Below are 16,949 nucleotides of genomic sequence, written 5' to 3'. Positions count from 1 at the left end.
CAAAGACCTCCTAGACAGCAAGCTTCAAGAAGGAACTTTGGTAACAGATATCAACAAGCGAGGTCTTATAGGCCAGGAAGGCAGTTCGGAAAGAACTGGAGAGGTACCCAGTCATCCTTTTTGAAGGGGAATAAGTCAAAGGTCTCTTCTGATAAGCAACAAGGCCTGAAGCGTTTTTGATGGGACGTCCACTCAGGGTCAACCAGTGGGAGCCAGACTTCAGCTCTTCTGGAGATCTTGGGTGGGAAGAATTGAAGATCCCTTGGTGATAAGAACCCTAAGGAGGGGGCACTTCTGGAGGTTCAGCAAAAAGCCTCCGCAGAACAGGTTTGTCACTACAAGAATTCCTTTGGGCAGAAGCAAGTCCTCTTCTCTAAGTACGTTCAGTCCCTGTTGGAAGAGAAGGCAGTCATCCCAGTTCCAAACAGGGAATGCTTTGCCAGAATCTACTCACCTCTTTTCTTGGTCCCAAAGGTATCGGGGGGGGGAGGGGGGCTGGAGGCCAGTACTGGACTTGAAGTTCCTGAACAACTTTATAAAAGTAAGGCATTTCAAGATGGAGTCTCTCCAATCTATCATTCCATTGGTGGCCGTGGGCGACTGGATGTCCACAATAGATCTTTCAGATGCCTACCTGCACATCCCTATAAGAAAGGATCAAAAATTCCTCAGATTTTGCATAGACGGAAACCATTATCAGTTCAGGTGTCTCCCCTTTGGACTGTCAACAGCCCCAAGGATCTTCACAAAGGTTCTCCTACCAGCAATAGCCTTTCTGAGAATACAAGGCTTAAAGATATACCACTACCTGGACGACATCCTGTTACACCAGAACCAGGAGACATTATGTCAACATCAGAGGTTGTTGCTGGAATTCCTACAGGATGGGTGATCAACTTCAAGAAAAGTCAGCTTCTACCCTCTCAAGACATGGTATTTCTGGGGGCAAGATTCCTAACCCTCAGGAACCAAGTCTGTCTGCCAGACCAGAAGGTGGTATTGATCCAGAAAAAAAAAAAAAGTGTGCAGGGCGGTAGCAGCTTCTCACCTGTCGGCCAAGGAATGCCTGAGTCTGTTGGGAACACTATCCTCCACGATCCCAATGGCAAGGTGGGCTCATTGGCATCTGAGAGAGTTCCAGTACTTCTTCCTAAAGTGTTGGAACAAAGTGTCCCTACTCCAGTTGCTGAGGTTGCCTTTGGAAGTCAAGAAATCTCTCCATTGGTGGACCAAGGAGGTGAATTTGAGAAACAGCCTTCAGATACAGCCGGACATTCCAATAGTAATTACGACCGATGCAAGTTTAGAAGGTTGGGGGGCCCATTGCGGAAAATTCTGGTGTCAGAACAGGTGGAGTTCAAGACAAATAGGTGTACCTTCGAATCTCCTAGAGCTCAGGGCAGCTTTCTTGGCAGTAAAAGCATTTCGGCACCGGATCTACGGCAAATCAGTGTTGTCGCAAATAGACAACGTAACGGCAGTATAGCACATCAGAAGGCAGAGGGGGGAACAAGGAGCTATTCCCTACTGCGAGAAACAGGACATCTGAGGTTATGGGCACAGAAGAATCTAACCAATCTGTCCGCCTCCTACCTTCCAGGGGAGAAGAATGTCTTAGCAGATCACCTAAGCAGATGTTTCGCGGATCCCCACAAATGGGCTCTGGACAAGAGAGTATTCTTACAACTCACCAAAAAGTGGGGCAAGCCCCAGGTAAACCTGTGGGCTTCATTTCAGAACAAGAAAGTACACAGGTTCTTCTCACGCCATCATCATCCAGCTGCAGAAGGGATAGATTGTCTGGTACAGAGGTGAAACTTCACCCTGGGTTATGTGTTTCCTCCCTTTCCTCCGATTCCCAGGTTTCTCCAAAGGCTTTACAGAGAATCTTGCATGATCATCGCTATTATACCATATTTTTTTTTTTTAGCTTTCTTGGCTTCTGTTGCATGCAACAGGAGTCCCGGGTAAGCAAGGCTATTAGCCCCATGCACGGAAAAAGCGTGAGTGCCCTAAAGCACCCCCACAAAACGTGCATGAGTAGCCACAGGCCCCACAATACAGCAGGGCCCATCCGGTGTTCCCCGAAGGGAACTTATCCCCCTTTGCCATCGGCGCAGGGGGTACTAAGCATCCTCCAACCCGAGGGTCGGAGGACGCTGGCGGCATCCTCCAACACCCGAAGGGCTGGAGGACCCTGGACTGCCCTGTGGTTGCCCACAGGGTCTGGGCCATGTGGCCATCCACATGGTCCGTGGCTCCCCCGAGAGGGAGCCAGGTGAAAACCGAAGTCCTCAGGGGACAAGTCCCCGGTGCCAGCAAGCTGGCCCCGACCATATTGGCCCAGGAGTCCTTGGTTTGCCCTAGCAGTATTGAGTGTGGAAGAACCGATGAGACTACCGGTATCTCACAGCCTCCTATCACAGGTGAATCTACTTCATCCAGGAGTAGACAAGCTGAGTTTAACTGCGTGGAGACTGAAAGAAAAAGGTATATAGATTTGGGATGTTCAAGCGGAGTGGTGGACACACCCTTGAAGGCAAGGAAGGCTTCGACTAACTCTACCTATTATAGAATCTGGGAGAAATTTGCAGCTTTTGCCTCAGAAAGAGGCTTTAGTGTTTCATCTCCTGCAGTACAGCATATTTTAGACTTTCTGCAGTCAGGAATAGAGAAAGTGCTGAGTGTATCTGCAGTGAAGGTTCAAGTTTCAGCATTATCTGCTTTGACAGGAGATCGATGGGCAACGCAGCCTCTGGTAATACAATTTATTCAAGCAGTGTTCAAGATGAGGCCGCCGAGAAAACCGTTCTTTCCTAAATGGGATCTTTTTTTAATCCTGGAAGTTCTATCATCACCTCCTTTCCATCCATTGGAAGATGTCTCTTTGGAAAACCTGTCATTAAAAACAGTCTCTCTCACAGCTGTAGCTTCTGGGAAAAGGGTCTCAGATCTGCAAGCTCTGGGTTGTTCCAGCAATTTGTTAGAATTCTTCCCAGATAGAGTGGTTATCAGACCAGTGCTGCAGTTTACACCTAGTGTCCTCCTCATTTCATGTTAACCAGGAATTAGTTTTACCCAATTTCCTTTCAGAGGGGGTATGCCATCCTTTGAACGTTGGACAATCTATCAGGGCTTACCTAAATGCCTTAGCATCTTTCAGGAAGTCAGACCACTTGTTTGTGAACTATCAGGGTCCTAGAAAAGGTCAAAATGTATCTGCTAGAACTATTTCTTGTTGGTTGGTCAAGATTTAAAAAAAAAAAATGTTATACCTTAAAAGATTTACCGGTTCCAAGTGAATTACATGCACATTCTACGAGGGGCATGTCAGCCTCCTGGGCGTGTTTTTCAAAAGTGTCTGTCGAATCTATATGTAAAGCGGCCAGTTGGTCATCTGTGCATACATTTATGAACCATTACCATGCTTATTTATTTATTTATTGTATTTATAAAGCGCCAACATATTACGCAGCGCTGGACATTAGTTTAGGTTACAGACAATATTTAGGGGTGACGTACAGCAAAATGACAATACATGAATACAAGAAAGACCACAGTATGAGTACAAGGTAATGCTTAGTCCCTGGATGGAGCATGGAGATTAGGCAAGTTAGGTTCACTCAGATGCATAGCATGGGTTCACAGTAATGGAGGTGCATGATCAGGTAGGACACAAAAGGAGGAGGACCCTGCCCAAAGGCTTACAATCTAGAGGGAGAGGTAAGGACACGAAAGGTAGGGGACCAGAGTTCAGCTGTGGGTTACCTTCTGTAATTTTCCTTTCCTGGATCAAACGATGGCGGCATACGGATCCCTCCCTCTTGTCCATTCGAGGACTGATTTTCACCAGAATGGCTGGAGGGGGCGGGTTCAAAAGATTTATTAGTGAACTGTCCTATCAGGGTTCGAGGGTAGAGCCTATACCCATGAGTATGCCACCATCGTTTGATCCAGGAAAGGAAAATTACGGAGGTAAGTTCACAATTCTCAGATTACTGTACCCCTGCACAACCTCAGAGGTAAGTGTAAACTATTTTCTGTACCCCTGCACCTATGAACACATAGGTTTTGGCTGGAATGAACAGCATACCGTATAGAACATTGACAAATTGTATACTAACTAAGCACCTTAAACGGGGGCATTGCATTATCTTGTGGTCTGTTAGTGAAAAATATTTTTCTGCCTTGCCACCCATTATGGTTAATAGTGTTGACATACCTGCTGTGGCAGGTTTTAAACATGAATAGGCCACACATAAATATGGAAGATTAACGCAGACATCTGCTTTTTGGAAAATGACAATGTGGTTGAACAACAATGTGGTTGTCATCTAATTAATTCTTATGCCTGGGGCTGCTATGGGATGGGTATTCATTCATTTACATAGGGATTGAATAGAAGTGAATTAATTTACATAGGAATTGAATTGAATTAACCTAAGCATATGCACAGATATGAATTTACATAGGAATTGAATTCATTTACATAGGAATTGAATTAACCTAAGCGTATGCACAGATATCATAATATGTATATGGGTGTATGTGTGGTCGTGCAGGTGCATGTGCACCTATATGTACATACACAGAGTTCTCACACCAATGGGTAACCAATATTAAATAGCTTTTGATGTGTTTCGGTTTATGTGATGATGCAGTATATACAGTCTTAGCTGTAATTTTATTAATTTTTTTGTGCTACTGTTTGTTAGTATTGCAGAGGTGTGTGTGTGTTTATTTGATAATAGGGAGAGAATGAATATTTGAAAACTAAGGACACTTACAGGTAGAAAAATAACAGATACTCAATGGTGTGCCACTCGACCAATTAAGACCATAATTAATTACAAGGATATGTATCAGCAAAAATATCAGGAAACCAGCAATAACGATGAACTTTTTCTTTTAATATTCCAAAAAGTGCAAAAAGGTATACACAAATTCTTAAATTGATAAATCTATCCATAGACAGATCAATAACAATTGTACAAAGCAATACAACTGGAAGATGATTTTTTTTAAGGCCTTCAAATCACCTAAAAGTTCATCTTTATTGCTGGTTTCCAGATATTTTTTCTGATACATGTCCTTGTAATTAATTACATAGACAAAACAATCTCAATGAGCGAACCGCTATAAGAGAATGCAAGATTGATGATTTGCAGGCTTTCAAAGATATTTTTTTTGTAAATTAAGCAGGATGGCATAGTGGATTGTTCTCATCTTGTAGCCTTGATCTGAATTTGTGCCACATTATGCGTGCTATGTGAAACTTACAATAAATAAAAAGTACTGTGTGCTATACTGCAACTGTAAACATGCACATTAGGCTCTATTCACAAAACTTCTCATAAATGACTTCTCACCAAAATGATAAAAATAACCTTTAAGCACATTTACAAGCAAAATAATCACTCAAAGTATGTTTTTCCTGATTAACTTCATTTCAATATTACTTTTCTTACCTTAATTATATTATATTTTTACTCTTTGAGAACTTAAAAAAGTAACATAGATAAGGTGAAAACAGAGGAAAACAGATGAAAAAGCTTTGTAAATCATTTCCATTGTCTGGTATGCTTTGTGTTATTCCAGCTGATTCTGGCACACTGCTACCGCGCCGATGTGAACGTAAACATAGCACCACAACTGCATTTGCTTTGTGGTTATATTGTCTAACACGGGGCTTCCCAACTCTGTCCTCAAGTACCACCAACAGTGCATGTTTTGTGGAAATCCACAAGAGAAAGGTAATCAGCCCTGCTGAGACACATTTTATCTCACCTGTGAATGTTTGTGGTTTCCTGCAAAACATGCACTGTTGGTGGTACTCGAGAACAGGGTTGAAAAGCCCTGGTCTAACACACCACATTACAGTGAAAGTAGCCTTAATCTGTGCCAGAACACTATCTGCCTGGAGTTTGTATACTCTCCTATGTTTGCTCGCGTTTCCTCCAACATAGCAAACACATACTGCTTCAGTCCAAAATGTGCCCTACACTAAATAGCAGAAATCAGGGTACTAGTATAATTGAGATGGCCCAGCAGAAAACCTCATAGGCCAACATTAGCTCCCTGTTTGTGGCAATTTGGTCACCACCACTAATTTTGTAACAAATAGGTGACTCAGCAGAAATCACTATTCATGCCATTAACCAAATACGTTTTTAAAAGGCCATGGGCTAGGGTCCTGGCGTATAAAATCAATCGTTTGTACCCATTAACAGCCAAATTTCTTCTAACCAATCTGAAAAATAGAAGGATTCCATTAATCTGATTGAATTGGCTGGTGGGAATTCAGCTACAATGGACATGACCAATTGTCTCTGGTCAATTACTGCAATGGAAATGATTGACTGGCCTCATAATTGTACCGTTAAAGTAAATCTGAAACCAGATTTAAAATATTAAAAAAAAAAAAAAAAACCAGATGATACTTACATAAGAAAAGGGAAGGATCTAGGTCGTAATGAGCCTTTCCGTTTCTCTCACGGTCTCCACGTTCCAGTGCTGGATCCCTGGTTGGGGAGCCTGAGTGCTCCTGAAGACGGGTGGCTCCGTACTGCACATGCGCACTCAGGCTCCTGAAGACCTCCAAAGCCTTGGGCAGCGGCAGAGTGCGTCAGACTGCTGACAGGGAAACCAGTGCAGGAACGACAGGTTTAGGAGTGGAACGGGAAGGCTCTACAGGACAGAGAACATTTTTATCGCGTTTTTCTCCTGGCCGACACAAAGCGCCAGAGCTGCAGCCACTAGGGCGCACTCTATAGGCAGTAGCAGTGTTAGGGAGACTTGCCAATGGTCTCCTACTGAATAGGTGCTGGCTTACTGAACAGGCAGAGCCGAGATTTGAACCCAGGTCTCCTGAGTCAGAGGCACATTCAGCCACACCAGAGCCTTTCCTCTCCCTGGGTGAGAATCTGTTTTTATATTTTTATTTTAAAGGACACCTGTATATCTTAAAAAAAAAAAAAAAAAAAAAAAGTTTAACTTACCCGGGGCTTCTACCGGCCCCCTGCAGACATCCTGCGCCCGTGCTGGGATAAAACGATTCTCCACCGCAGCTTGCTTTCATTTTCTCGGTCAGTAGGCAACTGCACACGTCTTTAACAAAGCCAACCTACGCCAAGAGCTACCACGCTACCACCAGCATGTCACCTGCCCCACCAGGAACGCCAACACTCTGGACCACGGCTATACGGTCCTGAAAGATGCATACAAGGCAACCCCGGGGCAGCACCAGGCTCATCGAACCACTGCATCATACACCTGATACCCACCTACAGGAGACGCCTGGAAACTGCAAAACCAGTCCTAAGATCAAGCAAAATATGGTCGGAGGAGGCTAAACTTCAACTTCAAGCCTGCTTCGACTGTACGGACTGGAAGGCTCTGGAAGCACCGAACCTAGATGAGTGGGCAGACATTGTATCATCGTACATCAGCTTCTGTGAGGACCAGTGTGTACCAACAAAAATCTGCAAACACTACCCGAACGACAAACCATGGTTCTCAAATAAACTCCGGCATCTGCGCAGAAGCAAGGAACTGGCGTTCAAGTCTGGCAGCCAGGAGGAGTATAGGAGGGCAAAAAACACCCTAAACAGGGAACTGAGGGCCGCCAAGAAGAACTACGCAGTAAAACTGGAAGAGAACCAATCCTCAAGGGACACACGGACCGTCTGGAAGGGGCTTAAGGCTGCCACGAACTACAAACCCCCTCCCCAGTATGCAACTCCCAGCACAGAGCTCACCGAAAATCTCAGCGAGTTCTATTGCAGATTTGAGAACCTGCCGGTTCCTGCAAGGTTCCCAGTGCCTCCTCCTCGGACTCAGCTGCCCCGCATCCAAGCCCACCCCCGTTAGCGGTGAACGAGGATGACGTCACGAAACACTTGTCGAGGTTAAACGCAAGGAAAGCCTCAGGCCCAGACGGAGTGTCACCAGCTTGTCTGAAAACTTGCGCGCAACTGTTTGCTTCAATTCTCTCATCCATCTTCACCAAATCCACCCAGGAAGGCAGGGTCCCTGCTTGCTTCAAGAAGTCCACAATCATCCCTATCCCCAAAAAACATGGTGTCTCAGACCTCAACAATTTCAGGCCAGTGGCTCTCACATCTGTCATCATGAAATCCTTCAATCACCTCCTGTCACCCCCAGGCACACCTACCCATCAGATCAGGCCCTAATTTGCCCCATGTGGGCTCCTGATCACTCGGCCAAACCCTCAGATCCCCCTCAGACCCCCTTCCGATCACCTCCCCAGTGCATTGATTGCATCTATTTTCCCTTCTAACCACCCCCTGAGACACCCATCAATCACCTCCTGTCACCCCCCCTAGCACTCCTATCCATCAGATCAGGCCCAATACAACCTGTCATCTAAAAGGCCACCCTGCTTATGACCGGTTCCACAAAATTCGCCCCCTCATACACCACCTGTCATCAAAATTTGCAGATGCTTATACCCCTGAACAGTAATTTTGAGACATTTGGTTTCCAGACTACTCACGGTTTTGGGCCCGTAAAATGCCAGGGCGGTATAGGAACCCCACAAGTGACCCCATTTTAGAAAAAAGACACCCTAATGTATTCTGTTAGGTGTATGACGAGTTCATAGAAGATTTTATTTTGTTGTCAAAAGTTAGCGGAAATTGATTTTTATTGTTTTTTTTTTCACAAAGTGTCATTTTTCACTAACTTGTGACAAAAAATAAAATCTTCTATGAACTCGCCATACACCTAACGGAATACCTTGGGGTGTCTTCTTTCTAAAATGGGGTCACTTGTGGGGTTCCTATACTGCCCTGGCATTTTAGGGGCCCTAAACCGTGAGGAGTAGTCTAGAAAACAAATGCCTCAAAATGACCTGTGAATAGGACGTTGGGCCCCTTAGCGCACCTAGGCTGCAAAAAAGTGTCACAGATGTGGTATCGCCGTACTCAGGAGAAGTAGTATAATGTGTTTTGTGGTGTATTTTTACACATACCCATGCTGGGTGGGAGAAATATCTCTGTAAATGGACAATTGTGTGTAAAAAAAAAAATCAAACAATTGTCATTTACAGAGATATTTCTCCCACCCAGCATGGGTATGTGTAAAAATACACCCCAAAACACATTATACTACTTCTCCTGAGTACGGCGGTACCACATGTGTGGCACTTTTTTACACCCCAAGTACGCTAAGGGGCCCAAAGTCCAATGAGTACCTTTAGGATTTCACAGGTCATTTTGCGACATTTGGTTTCAAGACTACTCCTCACGGTTTAGGGCCCCTAAAATGCCAGGGCAGTATAGGAACCCCACAAATGACCCCATTTTAGAAAGAAGACACCCCAAGGTATTCCGTTAGGAGTATGGTGAGTTCATAGAAGATTTTATTTTTTGTCACAAGTTAGCGGAAAATGACACTTTGTGAAAAAAAACAATTAAAATCAATTTCCGCTAACTTGTGACAAAAAAATAAAAACTTCTATGAACTCACCATACTCCTAACGGAATACCTTGGGGTGTCTTCTTTCTAAAATGGGGTCATTAGTGGGGTTCCTATACTGCCCTGGCATTTTAGGGGCCCTAAACCGTGAGGAGTAGTCTTGAAACACAAATGACCTGTGAAATCCTAAAGGTACTCATTGGACTTTGGGCCCCTTAGCGCAGTTAGGGTGCAAAAAAGTGCCACACATGTGGTATCGCCGTACTCAGGAGAAGTAGTATAATGTGTTTTGGGGTGTATTTTTACACATACCCATGCTGAGTGGGAGAAAGACCTCTGTAAATGGACAATTGTGTGTAAAAAAAATTAAAAAAATTTCATTTACAGAGATATTTCTCCCACGCAGCATCGGTATGTGTAAAAATACACCCCAAAACACATTATACTACTTCTCCTGAGTACGGCAATACCACATGTGTGGCACTTTTTTGCAGCCTAACTGCGCTAAGGGGCCCAAAGTCCAATGAGCACCTTTAGGCTTTACAGGGGTGCTTACAAATTAGCACCCCCCAAAATGCGAGGACAGTAAACACACCCCACAAATGACCCCATTTTGGAAAGTAGACACTTCAAGGTATTCAGAGAGGGACATGGCGAGTCCATGGCAGACTTCATTTTTTTTGTCGCGAGTTAGAAGAAATGGAAACTTTTTTTTTTCTGTCACAAAGTGTCATTTTCCGCTTACTTGTGACAAAAAAATAATATCTTCTATGAACTCACTATGCCTCTCAGTGAATACTTTGGGATGTCTTCTTTCCAAAATGGGGTCATTTGGGGGGTATTTATACTATCCTGGAATTCTAGCCCCTCATGAAACATGACAGGGGGTCAGAAAAGTCAGAGATGCTTGAAAATGGGAAAATTCACTTTTTGCACCATAGTTTGTAAACGCTATAACTTTTACCCAAACCAATAAATATACACTGAATGGTTTTTTTTTTTATCAAAAACATGTTTGTCCACATTTTTCACGCTGCATGTATACAGAAATTTTACTTTATTTGAAAAATGTCAGCACAGAAAGTTAAAAAAATCATTTTTTTGCCAAAATTCATGTCTTTTTTGATGAATATAATAAAAAATTAAAAATCGCAGCAGCAATCAAATAGCACCAAAAGAAAGCTTTATTAGTGGCAAGAAAAGGAGGCAAAATTCATTTAGGTGGTAGGTTGTATGAGCGAGCAATAAACCGTGAAAGCTGCAGTGGTCTGAATGGAAAAAAAGTGCCTGGTCCTTAACCACTTGAGGACCTAGGGCTTTCTACCCCTTAAAGAGGAACTTCAGCCTAAACAAACATACTTTCATTAAGTTACATTAGTTATGTTAATTAAAATAGATAGGTAATATAATCTCTTACACGCCCTGTTTTAAAAGAATAGACAAATGTTTGATTTCATGATGGCAGCCATCTTTTTGGTTGTAATGAGGTGACAGGGAGTATGATACACAGTTCCAACTGTCCTGTGTCCTGATCCCCCCTTCCAGTTGCTAAGCAACGTGAACAACAACATAGGAAATCCCATCATGCTCTGCACAGCATCAGGGAAAAAAGCCCGGGCTTTTTTTCTTTGATGGGTGGAGCTTAGATAAAAATACAGCAAAAAATGATGCTTTGGTAAGAAAAAGTTCTGATGCTGTGAAACTGTTAAAGAAACACCAAGCCTTTTCAGTTCTGCTGAGTAGATTTTTAGTCCGGAGGTTCACTTTAAGGACCGGCCACTTTTTTTCCATTCAGACCACTGCAGCTTTCACGGTTTATTGCTCGCTCATACAACCTACCACCTAAATGAATTTTGGCTCCTTTTCTTGTCACTAATAAAGCTTTCTTTTGGTGCTATTTGATTGCTCCTGCGACTTTTACTTTTTATTATATTCATCAAAAAAGACATGAATTTTGGCTAAAAAAATGATTTTTTAACTTTCTGTGCTGACAGTTTTCAAATAAAGTAAAATTTCTGTATACATGCAGCGCGAAAAATGTGGACAAACATGTTTTTGATAAAAAAAACCCCATTCAGCGTATATTTATTGGTTTGGGTAAAAGTTATAGTGTTTACAAACTATGGTGCAAAAAGTGAATTTTCACATTTTCAAGCATCTCTGACTTTTCTGACCCCCTGTCATGTTTCATGAGGGGCTAGAATTCAAGGATAGTATAAATACCCTCCAAATGACCCCATTTTGGAAAGAAGACATCCCAAAGTATTCACTGAGAGGCAAAGTGAGTTCATAGAAGATAGTAATTTTTGTCACAAGTAAGCGGAAAATGACACATTGTGACAAAAAAAAAAGAAAAAAAAAAAAGTTTCCATTTCTTCTAACTTGCGACGGAAAAAAAATGAAATCTGCCACGGACTCACCATGCCCCTCTCTGAATACCTTGAAGTGTCTACTTTCCAAAATGGGGTCATTTGTGGGGTGTTTACTGTCCTGAGATTTTGGGGGGTGCTAAATTGTAAGCACCCCTGTAAAGCCTAAAGGTGCTCATTAGACTTTGGACCCCTTAGCGCAGTTAGGCTGCAAAAAAGTGCCACACATGTGGTATTGACGTACTCAGGAGAAGTAGTATAATGTGTTTTGGGGTGTATTTTTACACATACCCATGCTGGGTGGGAGAAATATCTCTGTAAATGACAATTTGTTAATTTTTTTTTACACACAATTGTCCATTTACAGAGATCTTTCTCCCACTCAGCATGGGTATGTGTAAAAATACACCCCAAAACACATTATACTACTTCTCCTGAGTACGGCGATACCACATGTGTGGCACTTTTTTGCACCCTAACTGCGCTAAAGGGCCCAAAGTCCAATGAGTACCTTTAGGATTTCACAGGTCATTTGAGAAATTTCGTTTCAAGACTACTCCTCACGGTTTAGGGCCCCTAAAATGCCAGGGCAGTATAGGAACCCCACAAATGACCCCATTTTAGAAAGAAGACACCCCAAGGTATTCCGTTAGGAGTATGGTGAGTTCATAGAAGATTTTATTTTTTGTCACAAGTTAGCGGAAAATGACACTTTGTGAAAAAACACAATAAAAATCAATTTCCGCTAACTTGTGACAAAAAAATAAAAACTTCTATGAACTCACCATACTCCTAACGGAATACCTTGGGGTGTCTTCTTTCTAAAATGGGGTCATTAGTGGGGTTACTATACTGCCCTGGCATTTTAGGGGCCCTAAACCGTGAGGAGTAGTCTTGAAACAAAAATGACCTGTGAAATCCTAAAGATACTCATTGGACTTTGGGCCCCTTAGCGCAGTTAGGGTGCAAAAAAGTGCCACACATGTGGTATCGCCGTACTCGGGAGAAGTAGTACAATGTGTTTTGGGGTGTATTTTTACACATACCCATGCTGAGTGGGAGAAACACCTCTGTAAATGACAATCTTTTGATTTTTTTACACACAATTGTCCATTTACAGCGGTATTTCTCCCACCCAGCATGGGTATGTGTAAAAATACACCCCAAAACACATTGTACTACTTCTCCCGAGTACGGCGATACCACATGTGTGGCACTTTTTTGCACCCTAACTGCGCTAAGGGGCCCAAAGTCCAATGAGTATCTTTAGGATTTCACAGGTCATTTTTGTTTCAAGACTACTCCTCACGGTTTAGGGCCCCTAAAATGCCAGGGCAGTATAGTAACCCCACTAATGACCCCATTTTAGAAAGAAGACACCCCAAGGTATTCCGTTAGGAGTATGGTGAGTTCATAGAAGTTTTTATTTTTTTGTCACAAGTTAGCGGAAATTTATTTTTATTGTTTTTTTTCACAAAGTGTCATTTTCCGCTAACTTGTGACAAAAAATAAAATCTTCTATGAACTCACCATACGCCTAACGGAATACGTTTGGGTGTCTTCTTTCTAGAATGGGGTCATTTGTGGGGTTCCTATACTGCCCTGGCATTTTAGGGGCCCTAAACCGTGAGTAGTCTTGAAACAAAAATGACCTGTGAAATCCTAAAGGTACTCATTGGACTTTGGGCCCCTTAGCGCAGTTAGGCTGCAAAAAAGTGCCAATCATGTGGTATCGCCGTACTCGGGAGATGTAGTATAATGTGTTTTGGGGTGTATTTTTACACATACCCATGCTGGGTGGGAGAAATACCTCTGTAAATGACAATTGTTTGATTTTTTTTACACACAATTGTCCATTTACAGAGAGATTTCTCCCACCCAGCATGGGTATGTGTAAAAATACACCCCAAAACACATTATACTACATCTCCCGAGTACGGCGATACCACATGTGTGACACTTTTTTGCAGCCTAGGTGCGCTAAGGGGCCCAACGTCCTAATTACAGGTCATTTTGAGGCATTTGTTTTCTAGACTACTCCTCACGGTTTAGGGCCCCTAAAATGCCAGGGCAGTATAGGAACCCCACAAGTGACCCCATTTTAGAAAGAAGACACCCCAAGGTATTCCGTTAGGTGTATGGCGAGTTCATAGAAGATTTTATTTTTTGTCACAAGTTAGTGAAAAATGACACTTTGTGAAAAAAACAAAAATCAATTTCCGCTAACTTTTGACAAAAAATAAAATCTTCTATGAACTCGTCAGACACCTAACAGAATACATTGGGGTGTCTTTTTTCTAAAATGGGGTCCGTTTCTGGGGTTCCTATACCGCCCTGGCATTTTACGGGCCCAAAACCGTGAGTAGTTTGGAAACCAAATGTCTCAAAATGACTGTTCAGGGGTATAAGCATCTGCAAATTTTGATGACAGGTGGTCTATGAGGGGGCGAATTTTGTGGAACTGGTCATATGCAGGGTGGCCTTTTAGATGACAGGTTGTATTGGGCCTGATCTGATGGATAGGAGTGCTAGGGGGGTGACAGGAGGTGATTGATGGGTGTCTCAGGGGGTGGTTAGAGGGGAAAATAGATGCAATCAATGCACTGGGGAGGTGATCGGAAGGGGGTCTGAGGGGGATCTGAGGGTTTGGCCGAGTGATCAGGAGCCCACACGGGGCAAATTAGGGCCTGATCTGATGGGTAGGTGTGCTAGGAGGTGACAGGAGGTGATTGATGGGTGTCTCAAGGTGTGATTAGAGGGGGGAATAGATGCAAGCAATGCACTGGCGAGGTGATCAGGGCTGGGGCCTGAGGGCATTCTGAGGGTGTGGGCGGGTGATTGAGTGCCCTAGGGGCAGATAGGGGTCTAATCTGATAGGTAGCAGTGACAGGGGGTGATTGATGGGTAATTAGTGGGTGTTTAGGGTAGAGAACAGATATAAACACTGCCCTTGGGAGGTGATCTGACGTCGGATCTGCGGGCGAACTATTGGTGTGGGTGATCAGATTGCCCGCAAGGGGCAGGTTAGAGGCTGATTGATGAGTGGCAGTGACAGGGGGTGATTGATGGGTGGCAGTGACAGGGGGTGATTGACAGGTGATTGACAGGTGATCAGAGGGTTATTAAAGGGAAGAACAGATGTAACTAATGCACTGGCGAATTGATAAGGGGGGGTCTGAGGGCAATCTGAGCGTGTAGGCGGGTGATTGGGTGCCCGCAAGGGGCAGATTAGGGTCTGATCTGATGGGTAACAGTGACAGGTGGTGATAGAGGGTGATTGATGGGTAATTAGTGGGTGTTTAGAGGAGACAATAGATGTAAACACTGCGCTTGGGTGGTGATCTGATGTCGGATCTGAGGGCGATCTATTGGTGTGGGTGGGTGATCAGATTGCCCGCAAGGGGCAGGTTAGGGGCTGATTGATGGGTGGCAGTGACAGGGGGTGAGTGATGGGTGGCAGTGACAGGGGGTGATTGATGGGTGATTGACAGGTGATCAGTGTGTTATTACAGGGAAGGACAGATGTAAATAATGCCCTGGCGAATTGATAAGGGGGGGGTCTGAGGGCAATCTGAGCGTGTAGGCGGGTGATTGGGTGCCCGCAAGGGGCAGATTAGGGTCTGATCTGATGGGTAACAGTGACAGGTGGTGATAGGGGGTGATTGATGGGTGATTGATGGGTAATTAGTGGGTGTTTAGAGGAGAGAATAGATGTAAACACTGCGTTTGGGTGGTGATCTGATGTCGGATCTGCGGGCGATCTATTGGTGTGGGTGGGTGATCAGATTGCCCGCAAGGGGCAGGTTAGGGGCTGATTGATGGGTGGCAGTGACAGGGGGTGATTGATGGGTGATTGACAGGTGATCAGGGGGGATAGATGCATACAGTACACAGGGGGAGAGGGTCTGGGGAGAATCTGAGGGGTGGGGGGTGATCAGGAGGGGGCAGTGGGCAGGGGGGGGAGATAAAAAAAAATAGCGTTGACAGATAGTGACAGGGAGTGATTGATGGGTGATTAGGGGGGTGATTGGGTGCAAACAGGGGTCTGGGGGGGTGCTGTGGGCGATCTGGGGCAGGGGGGGAGAAATCAGTGTGCTTGGGTGCAGACTAGGGTGGCTGCAGCCTGCCCTGGTGGTCCCTCGGACACTGGGACCACCAGGGCAGGAGGCAGCCTGTATAATACACTTTGTAAACATTACAAAGTGTATTATACACTTTGTATGCGGCGATCGCGGGGTTAACATCCCGCCGGCGCTTCCGTATAGCCGGTGGGATGTTGCGGCGGGCGAGCGGTGACAGGCGCCGGCGGAGGATCGCGTCACGGATGACGCGATCGCTCCGCCTATGCCCTTAAATGGACCGCCGCCTCTGTGGGTGAGCCGGTCCTTCAGGGCTCCACTTCCCGGCCGCCTCTGTGCGTTAGGCGGTCGGGAAGTGGTTAAAGAGACTCCGTAACAAAAATTGCATCCTGTTTATCATCCTACAAGTTCCAAAAGCTATTCTAATGTGTTCTGGCTTACTGCAGCACTTTCTGCTTTCACAGTCTCTGTAATAAATCAATGTATCTTTCCCCTGTCAGACTTGTCAGCCTGTGTCTGGAAGGCTGCCAAGTTCTTCGGTGTTGTGGTTCTGCTATGAACTCCCCCTTCCAGGCCCCTCTATGCACACTGCCTGTGTATTATTTAGATTAGAGCAGCTTCTCTCTTCTCTCTTATCTTTTACAAGCTGGATAAATCGTCCTCTGAGCTGGCTGGGCTTTCACATACTGAAGAATTACAGACAAGGGCAAAGCTGTTTGCAGGAAGAAACAAGCAGCCTGAAACTTCAGTGCATGAGAACAGGGGGAAAGAAACACACAAATGATCTCTTGAGATTCAAAAGGAAGGGTGTATAAAGCCTGCTTGTGTATGGATGTATTTTCTATGTGTGGACATACTGTACATCAACCTACTTCCTGTTTTGGTGGCCATTTTGTTTGTTTATAAACAAACTTTTTAAAACTGTTTTTAACCACTTTTAATGCGGCGAGGAGCGGCGAAATTGTGTCAGAGGGTAATAGGAGATGTCCCCTAACGCACTGGTATGTTTACTTTTGTGCGATTTTAACAATACAGATTCTCTTTAAGGTTGGTAAAGCCCACG

At 44.3% G+C, this 16,949-nt stretch overlaps 1 protein-coding gene across 1 annotated transcript in view; it reads right to left on the bottom strand.

Moving 5' to 3' along the window:
- POLR2G (RNA polymerase II subunit G) overlaps nt 1-16,949 on the bottom strand; it is an 81,489-nt gene that overhangs the window by 63,790 nt on the left and 750 nt on the right. The window lies entirely within an intron of this gene.

This window comes from Hyperolius riggenbachi, chromosome 11 (assembly GCF_040937935.1).
Source record: "Hyperolius riggenbachi isolate aHypRig1 chromosome 11, aHypRig1.pri, whole genome shotgun sequence".
Classification (NCBI taxonomy): domain Eukaryota; kingdom Metazoa; phylum Chordata; class Amphibia; order Anura; family Hyperoliidae; genus Hyperolius; species Hyperolius riggenbachi.
The sequence above is the reverse complement of the archived record's forward strand: the minus strand, read 5'-3'. Positions and strand labels throughout refer to the sequence as shown.